At 40.2% G+C, this 5,111-nt stretch overlaps 1 long non-coding RNA gene across 1 annotated transcript; it reads left to right on the forward strand.

The window, feature by feature from the left end:
• Positions 1 to 766: 766 nt before the first annotated feature.
• LOC120782556 lies at positions 767 to 3,183 on the forward strand. The gene is made up of 3 exons (XR_005706268.1): positions 767 to 2,016; positions 2,078 to 2,414; positions 2,521 to 3,183. It is a non-coding gene; the product is annotated as an uncharacterized LOC120782556 (long non-coding RNA).
• Positions 3,184 to 5,111: the final 1,928 nt, after the last annotated feature.

Below are 5,111 nucleotides of genomic sequence, written 5' to 3' on the forward strand. Positions count from 1 at the left end.
ACAAATTCCTAAAGTTTTGAGCTGACTTCAGGCAGTTACATACTTGTATATGGATGTTTGTGGAACTGATTTTACTGAGCTGGTAGGACTGTCATTAATAACTATACCAAATATGAGCGCGATCTGTCAACAGCTGCTTAAGTCGCTACATCTCCGTAGTGCGTTGCGATTTTACAAGGGATAAAAAAGAATTTGTCTCAAATTTTTATTTTCTAACCGTGTGCGGAATCGTGGCGAATGTTGAAAAAGGCTTACGGTTATTCAGTTTTATCAAAATCACAAGCTTGCAAGTGGTACAAGGCCTCCAAAGACCATCGAGAGATCATTAAAGACATGCCTCGTTCTAGACGATGTTCTGGATATTGTGAGTATGAAACGCGTTCATGCTCGACTCGTCCAGATAAAACTGAGTTTTTTTCAAAACAGAGTATCGTAAGCATGTCTCTTTAGACAAGCTTGATCGTGCGAATTCCAATCCCACATTCATTGGTTTATGAGTGTGATATGCAAAAAAGTCAACAATCATCGAAATGGAACCTGTTTTCAGTCCATCGAACAGATAAACAAAATTCGTTGAAGGAGCTAAAGGCCATCCCAAAAAGTGCTTAAGAAAAGTGTTTCGAGGACTGGAAAACCCGTTGGCATAAGTGTATAAGTGTATTACATCTGGTGTGGATTACTTTAAACTCGATAAAGTGAGTATTGATGAATAATTAATATGTCTTGGTCATAACTAGAATACTGATTTTATTTTGTTTAGAATATAGTTTAAATCGGAAAAATGAAAAATGATAGACTGAGTGATTTTCATATAACAAACAAAATGAAAGAGATCCATAAGTCATATGCTCGCAAATTTCTGGAATTTATTTTGTAATAAAAGCAGTCGGTTGGCGAAATTCAAATTAATGAAGCAAATCGGTGATTCATGTCCCCTACAGCGCCTCTTGCTGAACGCATCACATCAAGCTCAAATTTATCCTTCATGACATTTCGTTATGCGCCAAGTACCATCTGTGTTTGAGCGAGAGTTTTACGAAAATATTTCTGTGCAGTCAGCAAATCCTCTTAACTCCCTAAGAAATAACGTCCGACTGGGATACAACGCCAAATATACCAGAGTAGATATGTATGTATATGTCTACATACCAAATATACGCACGTACACCACTCGTATCCAGGCATCTTTCATATTCATATCGCTATCCCACCATCCATGCCAGTCCATGCTTAGCTGTCTTCGAGACGTTGGACACTTGGGTGTGATTTTTCTTGTTTTATTTGCCTACACGCGCGCTCCCCAAAGATCTGCACCGCGATCGCTGCGATCACTGCCATCTTTGAGGGGATCTTGTGTGTAGCAAGCCGTAAGTCGAAAGGATGGAAATAAACAAAGTCGAAGAAGGCGACAACAGGGATAGGCACACATCAGCACATAAATACATACGTACACATGTATGTGCACATATATACGAACATAAAGGGATGTAGCGATTGTTGATGGAATTGACTTTTTTGTAAATGAAGCAAACAAACATTATGCCACAAAAAGAAAGAACAAGTCGAAGCAAACAACAAAAAGCGAAAGGATTGTGCAATACAAAAGCAATAATGAAGGCACAACCGTGACAACACCAACACCAACACCAACACAAGCGCCCAAACAGGAATATGCAACAATCAAAGCAGCAGCGAACAGTCCAAGTCAGTTAGCGAGGGCGACGCACGGGGCTGTCGTAAAGCATATACAGACATACAATACATATCCACATATTTGTACATTTTGTATCCCTTTTTCGTGGGAGCCAAGGAAGACCGCGTGTGTTGCAAACCCAAGCCTGCCAACAGACAGGTAGAAATACAACAATAACAACACCAAGTCAACAACAATAATAGTCGCGGCTTTGTCATCACGATCATGCTCGGCGCAAGGAGGATGGCTGGAAGGTTGCTGGCTGAGCTGGGCTGTGATAGCACAAACTGGTTTCTCAACACTCCACAACCCAATCATCAAAAGTATGTACACACACACACGTTTAAATACCAAGTTGAAAGGAGTTTTATTTATACACAACAGTATTTGAAAAATGGGAAACCAGTTTGATCCTCTGCGCTGCAATCATCGCCCAATAAAGACGGTCACGTCGGAGCGTCGAAGGAGTGAAGCGCTCGTTGCACGTGGCTGGAGCGTACCGACGACCACGAAGACGATGAGTTGGCGTAAAGCATTAATGTCCTTCTACCATAAAATCTTCAATTATACACATACTTTATATCACACACACACACACACATGCACGCTTAATGGTGAATCGGTTTGAAGCGTTCGATTGGCAGCGTGTGATCCCCAAATGTTTTGTGGAGGATACGTTGCGTCGACCGGTAGTGAGTAGCGTGTAATGGTCGGGGGTTTGGTAAGGCAACAGGCATTTCTTGCCGGTTTCTCTTTTTAACTTTTTGTTAACGTCTTTTTTATCATTTGTTTACTGTTGTTGTTTTATTTTTTTACGTTTTTTTCAGATTTTTTCCTGCTTTGCGGGCTTTATTGAAATTACTTGTGTCTGAGATCCTTCGAACGTTTGAGCGTTGTGGCTTTTTGTACGCGTCGGTCGACTGTACTTGTTGCGTCTATGGTTCGACGGTTGGTCGGTTGTGTTTGCCAAAGGAGTAGAGTTATTGTTTGCTATATGAGGATGTGATTGGCGTTGTTCTACCTATGTTGTATAAAGATCGTGATTATATATACATATGTGCGTTCCTATGTATATATGTATGTACCTTTTAGAATGTTGTATTTGAAATTTGTATTCAATGACTTGCGGAAGGCTATGATGGAGCTGATCATGACTGTGATTGACAAGTCTATGTATCTCAAATTTAGGTAGGTTTGAATACTTTTGGCCCATGTTTTTAAATGTCGTTGTATCAATGTTCATAAGTTCTAGGCGTATTGATTGGTCGAGAAAATAGTTAGAGTCAATATAACAAGTTGGTTGATATGGGTCATATGGGTAGCTTTTATATATAAATGGATAGATAGTGAACTCAAAAAGTTTCAAGGAGGAGGAGTTTCAAAGGAGTCACTTGGTTAATTTCGAGCTTATCATGTGGTACGACATCGATTTTGGGCTTAACCCAATTAATTCATTCGAAACCCATTATTTTCCATGTCGTATACTGAAAACGAACTGGCGTCTGCTATGTATGTTATAATTATTCATTTGTGATTTAGATAAAAAATAAAGACTGACAACCAAGAAATGAGATGGAGAAAGTTGAACTATGCCACGTATAGTACAGCAGAAGTGTAAAGGAAGGAATTGTTAGACCTTGATCAAAACGTTATAGAGGATTTGAACGACATCACGTACAGTAAGTTTGATTCGACTGTCGAAAAGTTCGCTCTCCACGCCGAATCCTTATATACATATGTATATCGTCATTCGGCAGTTCGTTTACGGATTTGAGTCAAGTTTTGTCAGTGTGCTCAGTAAGGTTTGCCATTTCATGATGTCACGTTTCACTTTCGTACAACGCTTGTCCAAGATTATTACGCAAATTCACGTTCATCAAAAATCATCTTCTCAGAAGAGCCTCATTCAAACAAAATTGTGACTATTGGGCTGAGTCAAATCCTCGTGCGGTTCAGGAAAAATAATTGTACCACAGAAAATTTATCGTTTGGTGCGGGTTGTGATATTGTGGCATTATTGGGCCTTGTTTCTTTTGAAATAAGTCAAAGAATACCGGTACCATCAATAGCAAGCGTTATAACACAATTTTAACCGACGTTTTCTCCCTGGAATTTGATAAAATCGACACAGACGGTCACTATTTCCAACAAGACGGTGTGCCTCCTTAAAAATTAGGTCCAAACATTGACACATTGGGTGTAAACTAATGTAAAGTTACGGAAGGGTGTGCCAGATAGTGTAAAAAAAGTAAAATTGTCTTTTTTAGTTCCATTCAGGTTTAATTTTTTAAGATAATCTTTCACAAACCACTTCTTGCAAATAGATTAGCAGTGGCAGTTACATTGGAGCTAGCAAATCTAAATTCCCATTTTTTTCGCACATTTTAACGTGTCTTTTTACACTGCACCCTTGCTTTATGACACTCTTAACCTTTAATTCCGAAAAAATATTCGGCCATCAGGTTTTCCTTTTTGTTTACCCACACTTCGGTAAGACTTGCGCATATTTCGACATCCGCGCCGCCAACTCCACTGCGAGCTTGTAATGAACACAACAAAAGTAATTTATTTTTTAACTCTTTTTGCTGTTGTAGCGCTTGTAATTTCTGGAATTTGTCATTTTTATGAGTGCTGATACTGAAGTGACTTTGTATTTACTCAGATTGTGCCGTGTGGTTTCGCATATTAAGGCCAACGGCCAGATCCCATCAGCGACAAGGGGCACACACGTCGAGTGTCGTCTGACTGACGAATACTGTGATGAACGAATTGTGAGCGGGGAGTAAACAACCGCAGATTCTCACAAAATTTTCGCGCCAGCCCACAGTAGTCCGAGGTGATTGCCGCTTTCCAAGGCTTTGATAGGCGGTGAAAGAAGGTTCTTCCGTTTTCAGTTGTTTCTGCGCTTTGGCACATCTGTCTGGGTTGCCTACGTGAGGTAAGGCGATGGATTATTGTGTAAAAAACAGTCATTTAGACAACACAGTGTCTTCTGATGACTTTCTACACACTTTCCTGTCCACGTGCAGTCTACATACATTTGTTAATCTATGCATATTGTTATTGGGGAAGAAAGACAGGGGCGCTTGAACTCTCTCTCACTCACTGCTTGCGGTTGTTGTCCGCTGTTGCGCCAACAAATGGAAAATCGCAGTTACGCTTGCGCAGTCGCAGCCAAGGAAAATCAACAGCACACAAAAATAAACAACACCAATACACGTGATATTGTGAGGCAGCAACAGTGTGTATGTGGAAAATGTTCAACTCATCACACTGAAACGCATTGCTGCCTCGTCGCATTTGCCAGCCCTGTTTGGGCTGTTCATATCATTTCATGCCGCATATGCATGTATACTATGCCTGCACAGAATGAGGATGATTTTATTACCAACGTAGCATGGACGTACATGCATATGTA

The sequence above is a fragment of the Bactrocera tryoni genome, chromosome 1, assembly GCF_016617805.1.
Source record: "Bactrocera tryoni isolate S06 chromosome 1, CSIRO_BtryS06_freeze2, whole genome shotgun sequence".
NCBI lineage: Eukaryota > Metazoa > Arthropoda > Insecta > Diptera > Tephritidae > Bactrocera > Bactrocera tryoni.